Source organism: Neolamprologus multifasciatus, chromosome 18, assembly GCF_963576455.1.
Source record: "Neolamprologus multifasciatus chromosome 18, fNeoMul1.2, whole genome shotgun sequence".
Lineage (NCBI taxonomy): Eukaryota > Metazoa > Chordata > Actinopteri > Cichliformes > Cichlidae > Neolamprologus > Neolamprologus multifasciatus.
Genome location: NC_140456.1, coordinates 10,272,384 through 10,293,126, shown reverse-complemented (window position 1 = coordinate 10,293,126; position 20,743 = coordinate 10,272,384). Strand labels below are relative to the sequence as shown.

General features: G+C 37.7%; 1 protein-coding gene across 1 annotated transcript in view; it reads right to left on the bottom strand.

Annotated features, from left to right (window-relative positions):
- Positions 1-20,743, bottom strand: part of st6galnac3 (ST6 (alpha-N-acetyl-neuraminyl-2,3-beta-galactosyl-1,3)-N-acetylgalactosaminide alpha-2,6-sialyltransferase 3) — a 100,181-nt gene that overhangs the window by 10,470 nt on the left and 68,968 nt on the right. The gene's annotated exons all lie outside the window — the stretch shown is intronic.

Here is a 20,743-nt window from a genome sequence, read left to right as displayed (position 1 = left end):
CTGTGAGTAAATTAAATGCAGTGCACTGCATGACACCGATAATGATAAATGAAATGGGACATGACCACCGTGTAATGCAGCATCAATACGGAGAGGTGCAATGAAAATTCATTTAGAGCATCCAATTATACGACACCATCATTAAAATAAACGAATAAATTAGGTCTGAAACTACAAATTATTTTCATTATTGTTCACTTCAGCTTATTTTTTTCTTAAAAACTGTGTTTGTTATAGTTACGTGTTCAGATGGCTTGTTTTATTTTACCAACAGCACAAAACCTTCAAGGACATTCAGTTCAATAACACATAGGACAAAGACGAGCTTAATGGCGTTTAAAAAAAAGTAAAAGCTGGAATTTTTAATTTAAAGATGACTAAAAAGACTTATTGTTAGCTTTCACAAGTGGATATTGTGATCAAGAAAAAATAATTCCAAAAACAATAAATGTAGAGTGTGACAACAGAAAGGGAGATGTAGTGGTCTTGAACACACTTCTTTACCTTCTGTAAACCACACAAAAAAAAGCACAAAACATAATATGACAGTTGAGTTCCTTTAACATTGGTGTGCTTTGATTCTTGGTTATATTTCTGCTGTTGTTATATATCAGTGTTATTTTTATATGTGGGATGTAACGTCTGCACCTGTGATTTCTTCTTTATTGTGGTTATATTTATCCATCACTTGTCAAACACAAATGAATTCCCAAAAGGTCAGTAAAGACTACTACTGCTACTGCTATGAGCTTTCATAGTGTGGGCTCAAGATTATTTAGTTCTGGACAAATGACTTCTTTCTATTTCAGTTTAAAGAGGCCAAAGCTGCAGAGTTATTAATGTTAGTAGATCAGCATGTGTAAAGACAGACTTAGAAAACAAACAAATATTACATCCTTCTTGAATTAATTGAATTAATTCATTAAACCAGTTTGTTTGTAGGATGTTAATTAAACCCTTTTTTGTCTCCAAATTAAAATACAAATGCAAAACCTGCAAACAATGCCTATTATTGGATTCAATACTTTGAAGATACTGTTTCAGGGTTAGGACCATGGACAGCACTCTATTCCATTCACTAGACTTTAAAGCACACAATGTGAACTATAGTAAAACGACTGTTGCTACATGCAAGAAGCCAGTACACAAAATGAGTCAGAAAATCTTGACAAACAGGAACTGTGCCAATTAAACTTCACAACCAAAACCAGCATTGTTCTGTTGTAAATACTGAGATAATCTTTTAAGAAGGGTTTCTTATGTGTTGCTTGTTTTCTGCAGATGATTTACAGTCTGATTTTCCATGTGAGATAAAGGTTGTATCCAAAAGCATTCACTCATTCACGCTTCTCTATTTTCTGTGTAGTGAGCTGCAGAAGACAAAATAGTGAGCTTAAATTAATATTTTGGCCACCACTTCGGACATTTTCTCATCATTCAGTTGCACTACAAAATAATAGATCATCTGCTAAATAAATAAATAATAATATGATATTTGTAATACATAAATATTGTACAAAGCATATTCCCAGTTTGATAAATACAGTTTGTGGTGTGACGCACAGTTCTCTTTCTCTGGCAATAGATACTAAAATTTTAATAGTGCAAATAGTTAATGTTATGTTGCTAAGGTCCCTCACCAAGTATGGTTAGACCAAACAAGCAAACACAACAGCACAAGAGTATCTGATTTCTCATTGAATTCCTTTTAGAAGCAAGTCTCAGAACATTTCTCTGCACTTATTCTAATGCAGTTATTTTGAAGGATAACCAAAACTATCAGGCACTGGGGCACAAAAAAAAACTTTGGTATCATTTTTGATATATACACACTACCAGTTCTTTCTTTTTTTTTTTTTACTACTTTCTACATTGTAGATACATTAACCATATGAAGCAACATATATGGAATTATGGAGCAAAGAAAAATATGATAAATAACTAAATATGGCTTATATTTTAGATTCCTGAAAGTAGCAATGCTTTGATTTGTTGATCGTGCTGCATACCCTTGGCCTTCGCTCAGTGAGCTTCATGATGCAGTAGTAGTAGTTTTCATGTCACAGGTGTACCTTGTCAGGGTTCATTTGGAATTTCTTACCTTCTTAATGGGATTGGAACCACCAGTTGTGTTGTGCAGAAGTCAGGTTGGTACACAGCTTACAGTCCTATTTGATCCTTGTTAGAATTCATATTAGGAACCAATAAGCTAGGTAAAGAGAAAGTCCATCATTACTTTAAGAACTGAAGGTCAGTCAAACTTTGAATGTGTCCCCAAGTGCAGTTGGAAAAAGCACTACGACGAAACTGGCTCACAAGAGGACCGCCCCAGGAAAAGAAGACCGAGAGTCACCAGCCTCAGAAATCACAAGTTAACAGCATCTCAGATTAGAGCCCAGATAAACGCCACACAGAGTTCCAGTAGCAGACACATCTCTACATAAACTGTTCAGAGGATTCTGCACGAATCAGCCCTTTATGGTCAAACAGCCGCTAAGAAGCCACAACTAAGGAAAAGCAACAAGCAGAAGAGATTTGTTTGGGCCAAGAAACACTAGGACATTAGACCAGTGGAAATCTGTGCTTTGGTGTAATGACTCCAAATTTGACTTCTTTGGTTCAACCTGTGGTGTCTTTGTTTGACGTAGAAAAGGTGAACAGATGGTCTCTACATGCATGGTTCCCACCGTGAAGCATGGAAAAGGTGTAGATGGTGTGGAGGTGCTTTGTCGGGGATTTATTCAAAATTGAAGGCACACTGATCCAGCATGGCTACCACACAGCATCCTGCAGCGACACACAATCCCAATCATTTTGCGTTTAGTTGGACCATCAATTATTTTTCAACAGGACAATGACCCCGAACAAACCTTCAGGCTGTGTAAGGGCTATTTGACCAAGAAGGAGAGTGATGGTGCTGCGCTAGATGGCCTGGCCTCCACAGTCTCCTGACCTAAATCCAGTCGAGATGGTTTGGAATGAGATGGACCACAGAGTGAAGACAAAAGGACCAACAAGTGCTCAGCATCTCTGAACTCCTTCAAGACAGTTGGAAAACCATTTCAGGTGACGACCTCATGAAGCTCATCGAGAGAATGCCAAGAGTGTGCAAAGCAGTAATCAAAGCAAAGGGTGGCATTTTTTTAAAGAATCTAAAATATAAATATGTTTTGAGTTATTTCACACTTTTTTGTTTATCACATAATTCCATAAGTGTTCATTCATAATTGTGATGCCTTCAGTGAGACTCTACAATGTAAAATACTCATGAAAATAAAGAAAAACTTTTAATGAGAAGGTATGTCCAAATCTTTGACTGTTAGTGTATATGCATATAAAATAATCAAAATTAAATGTAGGAATGCTGAATTAACTTAATTGTGTGTTTTAATGTTTGTCTGTATCTGCTCCATGGGCTACAGCTTAACAGCATAATAGCTCTCTCTGTTATGGCACCTCTGACGAAGCGATCAAAAACAGCAACACCGAGCAGATCATCAGAATCAACCCCTGACCACAGCAGAATGTAGGCTCATAGCCCAAATACAATTTCTTTGCAGGCTTGAGAGCTCGGAGCTAACATCTGTCAAGGCAGCAGTTGAAAATGCATTGCATGATGAACAGTTTCAATTCAGCTGAATTGGGGTTTTTTTATATAGCGCCAACTCACAACAATAGTCACCTTAAGGTGCTTTATATTGCAAGGTAAAATCCTTCAGTTCTGATAGAAAACTCCAACAATCAAAGCCAATTCCATGTGAAAAAAACACTTTTGGAGTATCAGGGTGAGGTAAGACCAGTTTTTCATTGCTCTGCTACTGCACAGTAGCCAAAAATGCACATCAGCCTGTTATTAACGGAAAGTTGGTGATCCAGTGCAATTTATTTCTCTGTAAATAATGTGTAAGTGAATGTTTTTAGATATTTTGCTTGGAGATATTTTCATAATAGTCGGTGCATAGCTGATGCTGTATAGTTTGTTTATTTTGTGAACGCTTATTATTAGATCGTCACTGGCTCTCCCAGAAAATAATAGTGTCTGTGAGCATTAAAGTAAAGACAGCGTGCTTGCAGGCATTGTATTTTCATTATGTGCTGAATTTGCCAATAATGATACAGTCCACGTATATGTGTGTAGCTTAGAACTCGTGTAGATTTCTTGGGTAGTTATTATTTTACAGGAAAATGTTGGATTTTTATTAGACATTTAATATTTTTTTCTAATAAGGGCATATATAAAGACAAACATCTGCATAGAAAACACCATAAGGACAAAAGCCTCAGCCACGAAGCTCCTGGCAAACAGTTTTTGTGCTGATGTTAATCCAGAGGAATTTAAACATTAAGGTGTGGCTAGGGATGGGTATCAAAACCCGGTTCTTGTTGAGAACCGGTTCCCACTGTTTCAATTCCTTGGAATTGTTTGCCATTTTTGCAAACGATTTCCTTATCGACTCCAGTCGCCCCGAATGACGTCACCACGTTGCGGAGTGTCATTTACCTGGCAGGAAACATGGCGGCTCAAAGGCTAAAAAGTTTGGTTATACTTTATGAGAACAGATGACAACAGGGCAACTTGCAATACTTGCAAAGTAGATATTTCATTTAAGGGAGGAAACACTATGAATATGCAAAAGCATTTGCTCACAAAACACGCGATGACCTTAAATGAATGTCGTGTTTTTAATTCCTCGCTGCTGGGTTGACTCGTGAATGTCAACCCAGCAGCAGCGGTAACATTTGCACGTCCTCTCCTGTTAATGTGGCAGGTAAATAATCATTCACATTATGAAGCCTGTTCTCATAGCTGACAATGTTATACATCTGTTGTACACCACTTTTTTGAGGCATGTCAAGGTTTTTTAACTACAAAACATTCAGTTCCATTTTGACTTAAATAACATTAGATCCTTTAATAGGCATGCCTCCGTATAGACAGCAGAAAAGGGAAGAAATCTTTCTATTGTGTATGAACACTTATTATAAAATGAAAATTATAGTTTCTGTTGGGGGTTTTAAAAGGGTTAAAATGGTTCACAAAGTCTAAATTTCGGTTTGAATCTGAGGTTTGTGCACATGATGTAAAGTCAAGGTGAAATACAGCGGCAGTACTTTCACTCACAGAGCTCACACAGCTGAACACACGATTGTATTGTTGCTGTTATCCAAAAGCCTCCTCATAAAATAAACTTGAGATGCCCAATAAACCTGTGGACTGTTTTTTTTAACTAGTTTATACCATCCCCATGAAAGACCAGTGAAAGAATTTAATCAGTTTGTGGAAAAACTCTTAACATTTCTATTTAACACACCTTCTCACGCCTATTCTTTTTCCATTTCCAAGGAATATATTACTCCCCTTTCTCATTACATCTGTCTTTCCACCTTTTTAAAATTCACATGCAATCATGGATATAGATGTTAGTGATGATAGATGTATTAGGGATTGCGAGGGTGTTCAACTGACTGGGAAGAAATTTAAAAAATAAATTAAAAAAAAAAGAACTAAAAGTGAGCTGCACATGATTTACATTACAGAACAGTTACTTAAACCACAACCTTTTATTAGAATATAGGGCCAGTGACTAATTTGTGAGGATAACATGTTTTTGTAGCAGGTTCTGGCTCAACCTTACTTCTAGTACAGACACACACACTTCGCCTTTGATACAATTGTTTTTCATTTGCTTTAATCATGAGATTAATTCTTTGATATGAATCAAATCCTGCCTCAAGATAATACATAATACAGTTACATAAGAAAAATCATTAAAACTCACCAGTGAAGAATGGTTTAAACTTTTATTTTTATAGAATCCAATTATGCCTAATAGCTTTGGTTCAGACTTTGTAACAAATGCATCATCTAAATTTTGTCTTCAGAAAAAGCAAAGGCGCACAAACACACAGGGGCATTTGGTTTGCAGTGGCCTCCTTCAACATAGTCCAGAATCACTGCAAAATATTATGCAAACACATGCATCATTAAATGCAAGGGGGTCGAAATTTTAACATCAAAACATTTAACATTTACATACTGTGGGTTTCGCTATTTCAGTCACAACTGTGAGAGGTGGAGGGAGCAGGTGGATGTGTAGGGACACAACATGTAAGTCTTGAAAATTGAACAGTTTCTAGGATTAAACGTGACAGCCACACAGTGCTCTCTGCTCATTATTAAGTACAATAATTGCTTTGAATTTTTCTGACTGGTTACCGTGAGCAATGCTCTGTGTCCTTGATGATAAAATTGCTGAAGTTTTCGTTTCTGTAAGTTCTTGTTAGGTTGCTTGTGTTTTTCTGCTGCTGCTGCTGATCAGCAACTTTATTAACAACCAATTTTAACAAATTTCATCATCTGTCACACGATCGTGTGCCAGGTAAGTTACCTGGACACTTCATTTCACTCTCTGTGTGTGTGTCACGTTCTTCTTTTCATGTTATCTGGACAAACACAATAAATAAAGCAGTTCTTTTGCTTGTTGGTTAACATCAGACAAACAGTGGGAGCTTCCTGTGTGACTTTTGGATGTTTTTCCCCATGTCTGTGTGGGTTCTTCCTCCCACACGCTAAAGACAAACATGCCAGGTTAACTGATGATTCTAAATCTGCTCTATGTGTAAATTTTTGTTTGTTTCTCTGTATTAGTCCCGTAACAAACTGGAAACCTTTGCAGGGTTTTCCCCGCCTCTTAAGTAGATGAACATGGATGGATGGGCTCATCTTCTAGCCATTACGTGCATGTTTTCTAGTACGCTTATGTCGAACAAAACCAGAAACCTGGTTGACTCAACTCTATTTTAGTCATGCCAGAATGTATGTCAACTATGGTCTTAAATTATTCAAACAACTACCAGATAGATTACATTGACATTTCACATGTTCAGGGCGCCAAAAGGCTGAATCCTACTGACTCTGGTGATGGCCTGACGTTTTCTCTAGTGTCATTATAAAGTAAAAAATTAAACTTAACTTTAATAATGAGATCTTTCATGAATTTTCTAATCTTTATCTAACAGAGCTGGTATTAACAAGGATAAAACACAGATTAAACCATCAAGTGGATTTTGCAGGGTTTCCATCATAGTGCTAAAATGTCATATTAACTAATTTAACTGTTTTTAAAACTTTTAAAACTTAAAAAAAAAAGTTTTTAAAATAAATTTTAAAAACAGGCAAATGTTTTAATTTAAAACCGTTTCATCTGTTTAGCTGATATCCATCCATTTATGGTGGGCTAGATGGTTCTTTACCATATGTGAACAATAATGATTTGGTGCTCTCTTGTCAGTACAGGTTGTAAAGTGAGAAATAAACTCCCAGTTGTCTTCCTCTGCAGGCCGACAAAGCTCTGCTTTTCCATCTGTGCTTTACAATTACCATTATGGCGGATTGATAGCAAAACAATTGAGTGTAAAATTAAATTTACGAGGCTAAAACACATTTAAAATCATATCCTCTAGTGTCTACTTCAAAAACACCAACCTTTTATTTTATTTTTCGGATTAGAGTTAATTCAATTTCAATTCAATTCAATTTTATTTATATAGCGCCAAATCACAACAAAAGTCGCCTCAAGGCGCTTCATAGATACAGAGAAAAACCCAACAATCATATGACCCCCTATGAGCAAGCACTTTGGCGACAGTGGGAAGGAAAAACTCCCTTTTAACAGGAAGAAACCTTCAGCAGAACCAGGCTCAGGGAGGGGCGGCCATCTGCTGTGACCGGTTGGGGTGAGTTAGAATGTTTGTGTTTGTATTTTAACAACATGATGAACTATCAGGACCAAGAGGTGGACAAAGAAAGAACCCATTAAATTTAGGTATGAATCCACTTCTTTGAAAATGCAAACAAGGGAAAAGACCTAGTGACTCTCTAGTGAATTCATTAGGTGGTTAAATGAGAAGCCAAACACTCAAATCACCAGTATCTTACAAAGCCAGAGTCTGGGTACAAACGAGCCAAAATAAATCCAGAAACCAATCAGAGATTAAACTAAAGAGTTAATAAAAAATGTGAACAGAAAGTAGTTTGTTTTTTGAGGTTTAGTGGTACAACAAAACCCTCATAAACACATAGACAGTGGGGTTGTGGGGAGGTGAAAATAAAAAAAATGCAATTTGCTGTAATAAAGGAGTGGAGGAGCACAGAAGGGAAATGGCATATTATCACTGATACACAGCTCGGCAGCTCTCAGCTGTCAGAGTTGTCAACACATCACTATTACCCTGCATTATTCATTAGTAATTTGCCACTCTTGCGGCACACACGCAGACAGAGACGAATACTAGCACACATACACCACATCCCAGTTGAGAGCTGGATGTCCTGGAGCAAAAAGGCAGTCAGGAATAAATAAAGGGGGTGGGATCCGCTGACCCGATGGCTAACGTTTCAAAGCAGATCTCTGGCAGTGAAGACGTGCCGAGAACGACTGAATTCAGCGTCTACAACCAGTAATGTGTTTACCTGTGACAATTATAATGGGACAAGAGAGCAGAAAAGATGCTGTTATTGTGTGGCCAATTTAAGAGAGATAAGACACGGTGTGAAGCTGCTTTGGCAGGCGACAAATAACATCCAGAGCCGGAGGACAGAGAGAATGCAATTTGCTTGTTTTGTTAAAGCAGAAAAATCCGTCTTTTACTCAAAGACGGCAAACAAAATGTGTCTGGCTCGACACTGCCTGGCTTTTTAAGCAGTCTTTAAAGCCACTGAGACAGCTTTCTTGAAAAATAAAACAATAAATTGGGTTTGGGCATGAATCATGGGGATTAAAAAAAGAAATAAAAAATGTGCATAAAAAGCTCCGATAAATCCCTCTTTTTGTTGCTCTTCAACACAGACCTGAGACAAGTGAGGCAGGAGCGATTGGGACTGACATGCTAGGATACTGCCATGCTACTGGCACTGCGAAATGAAGGGTGTTTGAGAAATGAAGTCAGATGCTCTGAGCGGGGTCTAAGTAAATAATCCCCTAAGTCGGACTGATCTGGAGCTTGTTGTGCTTTACCTGCCGAGCGCCAGGGGCTAAGGAGCGGTGGAGAACTGCCCAGGATCAGTGAGAGACTCCTCTACCTACGACTCTGTTCAATAACTCACACTTGACATTCACAGCAAGAGAGCTGTCCACGTGTGCAAGAAACTCTGCACTGACGACTGATTCAGTCGAGCCATGCTATCTAATGCCTCTGCAAGCTGCACAAATATGACATGACACCTGTCAGAAGTGCTTAGTGGAATAAAACTCAGCTCTATTATAAAAACTTGATCCTTACTCGGAGAGGAAATCCTTTTGACTCTGAAAACTGTTTTACAGTTGGCAAAAATAAATGATGTAATATCAGGCAAATGCACATATTCACATAATCGCCTGGCTGGGTGTCACTCTTTGACTGCATGTTTAAAAGAACACCTGCTCTCATTATGCACGACCCACTGCTAATATAACTGCCTTTGGCAGCTCATAAATCATGACTTAAGATACAAAGAAATGTAATGGAATTTATTAAGGTCATTTACCTTCTTACTCAGTTAGATTATTGCATTGATTCAACTCTTGTGCCTAGATGTATAGCTGTATCCTGCAGGTTATCTTAGGGTAGTTAGCTTAGGCCAGAGGTTTCCAGGGATGTCTTCAACTGGTTGTTGGGGTGTTTTCCGTGACCAGGTGGCAAGTAGCTGCTTGAGGTTGCTGACTGATACCAGGTGAAAGTTGCTGCACCAAAAACTTCCTTGATATTGCTTTGCTAACTAGAAGATACCGACTGCAAACACTCACCATTTGCTCTCCAAGTTACAGTGAAACTTGGAAAAATTATGATGCAAACCAGAAATTGAGAACCTTTGTCCTCAAACTAAAGGTATGTCTTACCACAACAACAATGATTAGTTAATGGTGAATGGTCTCCACCATTAAAGTAATGATTTTTGTTGCCGTCTGCATGGTTTCACTATCATTTAGCGAGCAGTTTGCAAGTGTTTGCAGGAAGTCATTGCCTTTAATGTGAACTGCTAGTGACTGCAACAAAAACCCCTTTCACTAGCAACTGACGGTTACCAGGGGCCATTTAAAAGTAGAATGGGAGGCAGAGCCTTCCGTTTTCAGGCCCCTTTTCTGTGGAACCAGCTTCCTGTTTGGATTCGGGAGACAGACAGTATCTCTACTTTCAAGATTAGGCCTAAAACTTTCCTTTTTGCTAAAGCTTATAATTAGGGCTGGACCAGGTGACCCTGAATCCTCCCTTAGTTATGCTGCAATAGACGTAGGCTGCCGGAGGATTCCCATGATGCATTTAGTTTTTCCTTTCCAGTCACATTTCTCACTCACTATGTGTTAACAGACCTCTCTGCATTGAATCATATCTGTTATTAATCTCTGTCTGTCTTCCACAGCATGTCTTTATCCTGTCTTCCTTCTCTCACCTCAACCAATCACAGCAGATGGCCCCGCCCCTCCCTGAGCCTGGTTCTGCTGGAGGTTTCTTTCTGTTAAAAGGGAGTTTTTCCTTCCCACTGTCACCAAAGTGCTTGCTCATAGGGGGTCATATGATTGTTGGGCTTTTCTCTGTATCTATTATTGTACGTTCTACTGCGCAATATAAAGCGCCTTGAGGCAACTGTTGTTGTGATTTGGCACTATAAAAATAAAATAAAATTGAATTGAACTGAACTTACCAAACTTTGGGCCCCTACAGCTTTTGCAATTAATTCCATAGTGACCAGTCGGGTACTAAACATTTCTTCCCATTTGATTAGCAATTATCAGATGACCGGTCTCTCTGTTTGCCTGTGTCTTAGCACAAAGTTAAACTAATCTTGTATTAGTTGTTTAGAGAAAAGACCAAAGTCTGTATCCACTTTCCAGAAATATCATAACTTTGGTTTTATTTTTGCCCTTTTGTTTCTTTTTGTAGCACAACCCTACATCCTCACTTTGGGTCTGCATCATCTGAAGAAAATAAAGAATGGTATGGGAATCAAAATGGACAGGTGAAAGGATATCATACACCTGAAAACTAGTTTAACTATTGGTTGGTGGATGGAAATAAAATTATTATTTTAGTTAGTATCAGATGTGATTTAAAACCTAGTCTCTGTAGCTGACACCTTGTAAGATGAAAATATCTAAGATAAAAAAGTCTAATCAGTCTTTTCTTGTTTTGTAATTAATGATAGGTCTTTTTATTATGACTGAGTGCACCATGTGGATATCCAAGGACATTTCAAGAAGTTATGTAAGAAGTTAAAAACATGTTATCAATTTGAAAAAACATTTTCATGAACATAAAGTGTACTAACCCTAAAGTGCAATTTAAAAATAGTTTCACAAATTCTATTTTAGTAGGTTCACTTTCTCTGTCACACCAACACTCCCCATGTCCTCTTTCTTTCGAGATTCAGCAGGAACAACACCCCGAGGCAGGACTCTCAGGCAGAATAGGTAAACACAAAAATCACTTTTTATTTAGGTTGGAAGTCCATGAGCTGCAAAAATCCACAAAGAAAGCAACTAGAATCCAAAAAAATCCAAAACATGAACTAGGAAACACAGGGAGGATAAAGAGAATCCAAAAACAGGCTGGCAATACACAAAGAGGGATAACAGGGTGGATTAACACACACTTTGACAAAGGACAAAAAGAACCTGAGACCAGGTATACACACAGAGATACAAGGACAGCAAATCAAGGAGCTGAGGAACAAAACACAGCTGTAACTAATCATGACAACAAGACGAGGAAGTAATTTAAATATAGGGCACAAGAGACAAATGACTACCAAAATAAAACAGGAAGTAACTACATGGGAGAATCATATGACAAAGATGAAGGATTAATAACTACATACAGTACAAAAAGAGGTCAGGCTATACTAAACTGATGCACAAAATAGATAATATAAATCTATAAGGAAATATCTTTCACTTCTCCTCCTGCCTGACAACTACATATTCAACATCCTTTGAACAATACATTATCTCTCCCTCCTCTGCAAATGTCCAAACCAACTCAACCTCACCGTGTTAAGAACATAACAAAAGGCTAAATCATCACCTGACCACATTCCCTTGTTTCAAGACTACAGTTCCACAAATTCAAGTGTTTGTCATGGACAATCTGCTCAAATGTGATTGACTAACAGAACCTGGATTACGAATGGACTACAAACAGAAACCAGAAAGCTCCTGTATCAAAACTCTTGGCCTTTGCATAAAGATTTTTAAGATCTGTGTACAGACAGCCAAAGGAAAGTTTAATACTGGTCACTGAAGGTGGTCAGTAAAAGGTGAAGCTCAATAATGCTGCAGTTCAAAGTTCTTCACTGAATTAAGCCTTAATCTTCCATCATACGCGGCTTTTCTGTAGTGTTTTTAATTCTTCGTGTATGGACCAAATCACTTGGGTATTATTCATTGTTTATTTCTTATTCTGCCAGGTTTGCATTTGTTTGATTGAATCATGTTGACACATGAGTTACCCAAGAGATTTAAAAAGTCCAGAATACCTAAGACATGTGGACTTCATATAGCCAGGTCTGTATTTCATATTAAAGTTAACTTGCAACACTGAAGTCAATGTGTCTGCAAAATCAGATTAGTTATTGCAAATAAACACAACACTTCGTAGCCAGTTGACTCACAATCTTGTGGATTCCCATAAATGTGCCAAATCCTTTACTTATTTTTGTAAAGTCACTTAAAATTGTTGTTAAAATTGTGGTCCTCCTTTTAGCTTTTAGTCTGGCTGTGAGTACCCATGATAACTCTGATTGTACTTACCTTATGTAACTCTTCCCATAGCACAAACATTATTTATTTATTTAGCTAGTTATCCATCCAACTAGGGAGTCTTTTATCTTTTTTCTTTTTTTAAAAAATCTTTTTGACATGAGACCTGACAGCACACTCCATCAAAATCAATTCATATCCACATAATGCTTTTTGATTACGCTTCTTGTTAAATGATGTTTGAAATGCAATCTGTCCTTAAACAGCTGATGAGTCTATGTATCCCTGATTTCTTTAAAAAAAACATAATTGTATATATATTTTTAAAAATTCAGTGTGACCAAATTTAGAATTGAGAAAGAACCTTGATATTTAGAGTTGTTTTTATTTGCTAATCAGCAAAGTGATACCAGCTCGTTCCTTCTGCATCACAATCAGCATCCTTCTGATACCCGTTATTATGTGGAGCATTGCAGTGATTTTCTTGTCTAGTAGTGTCTGGTTTTTCTGCGTCCAAACCTGCTGTATACCTAACGTTATATCAGTATTTAGGAGTTAAAGATGGGGATCAGTGAAGTCCTATTCTTTCAGCCAGGTCGGTTTGAGGTTTACGTGGATAGACCTACACCCTCCCACGCATCCGTCCCCTATCAATTTACTTCAGACACAATCTGGTGAGAGCATTTTATCAGGCCAAGTTCCTTCCTCTTTGAAAAGATGGTGGGCATCAAGTCAACCGTCTATTTCTCTCAATCTCTTTTTCTCTCTTCTGTTTTGGCTCAAAGAAATTGCCACAGAGCTTCAAATATACAGTATTGTCTGGGGTTTGCACAAGTACCATCCAACATAAAGCTGTTACATGAAGGACTTTCTCACTCGCTCTGCAGCCTTAAAAATCGATCTGAACACGAACAGCAGACGGCATTGCTTCTGTCCCTCTATTTCTCTATTTTCTTCTTCCTGCAGGGTGCAGCTTGATGCAAATGAGAGTTTGTTATTAATTGATTACTTCATACAGCAAGAGACCGTGAGACAAGTCACTGCGGTTGCCCGTGGGCGAGTTCCGTGTAGAGGAACGGCACACCATGTCTTCATGTGTCTCTGAAGTAGCTGTGGAGCCCCTGGGACAAAACAGGGACAAAACAGTGACAAAATCCTGAGCTGAGCCGCGAGGTGAAAGCAGGGCATTTTGGCAACATTTTTCTTTTATACAGACCGCAGAGCACAGCAATTTAACGATAGGAATGAACAATGCAGCTGTGTGGGCTCGCTGAGGCGTTTCTTAATTCTGCCAGGAGGCAATGTGAAGCATCGGGGATGACCTCCAACAGCCCACATTATAAAAAAGACAATTTGCTTTCTATAATTCCAGTTTTGTTTACTTTTCTATGTGACTCTATGAATAACCAGGGAGATGATTTGGGCCCTCAGAGAGCAGACGCCTGTTGATGCAGAGAAGCTCCATCTCTTGTTCGGATGATGTCAGGACAAAAAAGGCTTTTGTGTTTTTCCCTTTTCTCCAACGACTCTCTGAAATGGGTTTTTTGCTTTTATCCATACCAACTAGCGTGGCTGAAATATCCAACAAGTCCTCAAGCTAAATGACTATGTTGGTTGTTTGCATCTGCAGTCTGAAATGACCCATGTAAGCTTTCCTAAAACAACATATAGGAGTGTTTCCAATTTCAAAGAAAGAAAAAGTCCAACTTTAGTTAGCATTAGCAAATAGTGATGTGGGTTAAAATTGACCTTTTTAAAACTTTTAGCAGAAGTCTGAACTCTGTTTTATATGTTTTAAGGCAACAACATAATAAACTTGTATTGTTCAGAGGTTTTAATATCTCAGTAAATACTGGCTGGACTGAAAATTTGATAAGACATTCCTTTTACCCTTAGCATGAATTTTTAAAGCCATGTTTACCTTTTTAAGTAAAGTAAACCTATATGGCTATGAAAATAACTCAATAGCATTGTCACCTTTAGGAAGCCAGCACCTTGTGAACCTTTGGAGTGGAGGCTCCTTCCATCTTTTTAAATATCATTGAAATTGTTTGTTTCTGAACCACAATCAAAATGCTTTGCTGCTTGAACTTAAGTCCCTTAGGCCTATTTGTCCTTTTAGAAACACTTCCATGGATCTCGTCAGGTGTCTAGTTAGATTTAACGTGTTATCAAGAACCAGAATATTAATTACTTGCATAAAAGTCTGTTATGTGTGGCAAAAATAACCAGGACCTCACCATCAGTGTAGAATTGACATGTTCTTAGCTCAATTTGAACATCCCACCTCCTGATTTTGCATGCATAAAATCACAGTGCCCATTTTTGAGGTAGTTTAGCTACGCTTGTTGGGAGCTATATTTTTATCCTTTTACATACACATGGTTTGCTTCAAGCATAAATGCCGGTCAGTCTTACACTGGCGAAATAAAAGCAAATATAGCCTCAAAAGGAACTGATAATATTGCCGTGGTCTTCTTAAAAACAGTCATTTTTCCAAGATTTCAAGCCATAAGTAATGTACGGTACTGCATGAAGTGGCAATTACTGATTAATGGAATTGTTAATCATTAATATTTTTAACATTCATGTAGGCATATAAAGGTTCACTTTCTCTCCTGGTCACAGGAGTGTTCCAGTGTCATATTGTGCTACCTAATTCAAGAACTGGATTTGAACAATAATAAAATTAGCGGTAGGAAACTTGCATCAGGGTCTCTAATTTAAAACAGACACATCACGAGTCCTTGACTGGCTTCAGTAAATCCAGAACGTGCCAGAATATTCTGGTTTATTGGAAGAGAAAACACACATTGTCTCATAAACATTTCAGTTTTTGGCAGTTTTCGATATTGAACAACCTTCATTTTTACAACAATAACATTCTGATGCGAGAATGACAAATATCTTTGGCTGTAAGACTATAATCAAACCCACTGGGGCCGATGCCTCAGACACTCAGCTATTGCTTCTTAAATTAGTAGAAAAGTTCTAAGCTTTATTCGATCACAAAACTTTTAAAATAATAAACGTGCATCAGTAACACAATGTGCCACTGGAACATGAGAGTGCCAGTTGCTGAAAATGGGCCTACGCTTACTTTGTTAGGTACACCAGTTAAACTGCTCATTGATGCAAAGGCCTAATCAGCCAATCAGATGGATGCAGCTCAGTGCATGTAGGCATCGTCAAGATGAGCTCGAGTTCAAATTTAGCATCATAATGGGGAAGAAAGGCAATTTAAGTGACATTGAAAAGGGAACAAATGCATCTAAGCAGAACTTCTGAAAACCTTTTATCTGCAACTAAACAATTCATACTTATTTCTGTGATATATGCATTAGTAAAACATGGCATCTTTAATTAAGACGGTCAAATTGAGATTTTACTGTGATACTAGTTTACAGGGCGTTTTGTACATGCACAGCAGTAGACGCATAATTCAGCCAAGTTTTACTGTGGGTTTTGCTGTGGGTTTCTAATACAGTTCACCATCAAATGTTGACTGTTTCCTGTCTCATAGCAGCAGGAGGTAAACTGAAACTCCAGCCCTGCAGTACTACTGTTTCTCATTTTCTTGCAGAGCTATGAATTCTTGAATAACTTTTGCAGAAGATTGATAACATTTTGTTGTGGTATTGCATTCAGTACAGAAAATGTACTTCAGCTAACCATAAAATATCCATGCAGCATTGGCTACAGTCAAGGTCCACTGATATGTCTCATAATTAAACTCACTTTCAATCAACTACAAGGCTGCAGATGTTTTGGTTTGTTTCGTTCTTAATTTTGAGGTATTCGTTTTGATTATTTTCTTCTTCTGACTGTTACTCCTTTAAATGAATTATGCTCATTATGAGCAAACACAGACCAGTGCAACAGTTCAAGCCAAAGTATAAAGAGCATTTACTGAATTTAAATCTCGCCCGCATGAATTTAAAAACCTTTATTGAGCTCGTACTCCTTTGATCCGAGTCATGTTTTATCCAGATTCCCTGTACTAAGCTTTTTAAAAATATATTCAATGTTTGTCCAAAAAATGTCATTTATTGAAGAGTTTCTGATTAATAAACTGCAAATAAACCACACATTTTTACCCCAAATCCTTATCCAACAAATCGCTAAGCCGTAAGAGGAAAACCCCACTTAGTGCAGTCATATGTGTCCAAGGTGTGATCTGGCTGGTCAACAAACAAATTTTGCCCTCTGATGATGGTGGCAATTGTACCATCTGTGGTGTTTGCTGATGACCGGTCAATGTTGTACCCCGACTGGAGGTTTTTTAAGAAATGTATTTACTTATGAACATGCCGCAAGTGACTTTACACTGTTAAAGCGCAATAACTGGAACACAATAATTCCAAGAACAGACACAGTTTGACATACTGTAGAAAATAAACAAGGGTATTTAAATGAAATCTTCTTCTGCATGTAAAACTAGAAGTATTGATTGAAATGACAGGAAACATAAAAGTAAAATAAATTGGACTTTACCTGGGTTTCTGCATGCTTCATCACATTTATAGACACCTTTCCTTTAATCCAATATTTCACACAGCTAAGAGATTTATTGAGTGGTGGGTGTGTTTTTTGAGTCAACGCCACAGTGGCACTGTAAAATGTTGCTGAAATAGTCCCCAACAAGTCAAGTGGCTTTATTGTCATTTCAACCATGTGCAGTGATACAGTACCCGTGGTGCTACACATAACATATAACAGACAGTCAACACAGGACTACATAAAGCGCAAGCGTGCAAGAATTGCAAAAACACGAAACAAAGACAGTGCGACACTAGACAGAACAGAATGACACAAACACAAGACAGTGCAATAGAAAACTGTAACAATGACACATCGTGCTTTTAGAAAATTACAAGTTCAAGAGGAACAAATGCTTCTTTTTTTTTAAAATTTCCAAGCAGGAAAATCCTGAAGTATAATTTTGATCTTTTCACATATATTGCAAGACTTATCCTTTAAATGCTGCATCACAAAGACAACAACATCAAGAGCACAATGCAGAAATTGCAGGCTCAATTTCTACACATCCGTAAACCTTCCTTAACATGGCTGGAAAACAGGAAAGTCCGTTTTCCTGTAATACTCACTGAAACTATGCAGACGACTGGCAGGAATCTCTCGTACAGGTGCTGTTGTAACATAGAGGTAACAAGTTGTATTCTATATCAGAATTCCTAGACAGAATCAGAATTTTAAATATTAAAAGATATATAATAGTTAAGTTTTGAAAATTCATTATATGCTCTGTTCTAAATATATTTTAATTGCCTTTCATTTGAATTTTGATTTGAATGGACATGAATACATCTTTATTCAGAGTCACTCTGAAGCAACTTTCTATATATATTTTGTCTGCATTCCAAAAAACCCCACCAAAAATTCTTTCATTTTCTATTTGTCCTTTGACATGCTGAGCTTCTTTATTTCTTTCTTCTTTTTTGCCAATCCTTTAGGGATTGGCGATATTGGAATTTAGTCCCCTGAGTATGGCTTCATTCATTGCTGTTTTCAAATTTTCATCTCTCTTTTGGTCACCCCTTTTTTCCACTTTTGTTCACGCGTTTTATCCTTTCTATCTACAATTCTCTCTCTGACCCTTTCAACTATTTTCTCCCCATCCCCCTTCCTCTGCTTCTCTCTCTTCTGACCTTCTGTGTCTGACCTTCCCCTCTTCCACGAATTAATGGGCTCATACTCCTACTAAAGCAGATGTCAATACCAGCACAGTGAGGGGACAGAGTGCAGTATAAAAGGTACAAAGAGGCTTTGAACTCCCAGCGTCGAGGCTGATGTCCTAGCAAACAGCCAGCAGTCATATCACTGCTCTGACATTTTGCATGGAGGACTCTGTAAAGTGAAGTACCCACTGACTCGCTTATCCTGGGCAAAGGGAGATTTTCTCCACCAAAGCCAAATTGTGCTCTGTTTCAGTGATGACAGGAGAATACTGCCGTGTCAACCGTGATACGATGAAAATATCACCACAAACACTGACTGTCAACATTCCCTGGAAAACGTTCGAGGAAAATGTCAGAGCTTTAAAGCGTGCTGCTGATTTTGATGTTCTGCTGATGTTTTACGTCTCATGTTCTCAAATGTCATGATAATTAGGTCAAAAAACAAACTTTTCAACAAGTTTTGAAGGTGGTAGATGACCGATATAAGAAAAAAAAAAAGGTGCAATCAGTTGAAATTGGGAGTCTTATGATTAACCTCAGGCAGTGGTGCAAAAGTAGTGGTGGGAGATTTATTATGGCAAAGATAATAAGCGTGGCCTATGGCCAAAATCTAGTAAGCACTTTTTATTTTGTTAAAGATTTTTTTTCTCATGTTTTAGATAAGATTACTTACCTTCTGTCCCCAGAAAGCATTTCTTGTGCCATTTGATCTGTCATTTTTTTTGCAAAGTTGCATTTAAAGCCAAGTTAGAATTAATTTAAGATAGTAGAATATAAAATATTGTAGCATCTATATATTTTTATGAAATGCAAGCTAATTAGGAAGCAACATTTTCAAGCTGTATGCTGCCAAGCCAGGCTACTGATGTGTCATCCTCTTCTCCAATTTGTTCAGTGCATCAGCAGAAAATTGTTTGCTAGCTGCTGTGCTACAGTATGTTGGTATAACCAATCGCTTATCACATGTTTTGCCTCTCCCTTATTAGAAAACATTAACTTAAGATTCCTTTGGATATGCAGTGAGAAGATTATGGGCATTAAACCTATGCATTAGCTTTAGGAGTACTAGCTAAAGCTAATTGCATGTTACCCAGCAGCAATGAGGCTATTTGAAGGTTAAATGTTGACTTGCTTGAAAGTTTAACAGAAAGGGGAACCACAGATATGTTCATCACAAAGAGAAAAGATCACAAATATATTAAAAAATACTAAAGATGCATAGATGAGAAGCAAAAAATATTACTAAAAAGACAGTGCTCTAATCAGCCAATCACATGACAGCAGCTCAGTGCATTCAGGCATGTACACGCACTTAAAAACACCTGGTGAAGACCAAACTGAGCATCGCAATGGGACGAAGGAAGATTATTTAAATGTGACACTGTTGTTGGTACCAGATTGGCTGGTCTGCGTCACCCACCTTTCTAATCTGGTGCAATGGATGACTTGCATCATGCACATCAAGCCAATAACTCTGTGACAACTGTTGCTCTCATGTCAACATAGACACAAATGTCTGAGGAACGTTTCCTGCACCCTGAACAATTACATCAGTCCTGAAACCAAAAGGAGGTCCAACCTGATACTATCAAGCTGTATCTCGGAGAAAGTTAAGGAAATAAAATAGCAGTGACTGTAAAAAGCTAGTCTGCAAAGGTCTGCATAGCATTTATAGTATCATACAAGAACCTTGAGTCATTGTTGACAGTCACTTATAGCACTTTGACCAATATTATCAAGAATAAAAATATTTAACCTATGCTAATTATCGTTCTCACATTGCTGACTAAATTCTGCTCAAATCAGTTTGTAAAAGCATGAAGTGAATGAGCGATAAGACTCTTTCTATCCATCTATGTGTCTATAGATGGATATAAAATGACATTAAAAAGTCCACGTTGAACTTTTTATCCCCAGAAAGAAATATTTTCAGCTTTCACATTGGGCTCATAGGTCTGAACCATACCGCTATTTTTCTCAGAATAATTCATATCGATCAACACTTCATATCTTTTGATGTTTATTTCATGTTCACATTGGAGCTATGGGTGGTGTGGTGACTAATTTAGAAGCCAAAAACAGCCGATCGAAACTGTTATTTATCATTTTAGTTACTCACTGACGAGTGACTCATAGGTTTTTGATTTGATCAGTGGATTTTATTAGTGGGACTGGATAAAATTAACTTTAAATGCAGAAAACGGGCTGGAATAATCTGGTATTCCAGCGTTCCAGTAGAGTGAAGTGATAGTGCTGTGAACACTACGTGGAATAATGGTGTAAAGATTTGGTTTTAGATCAGGATGCGTG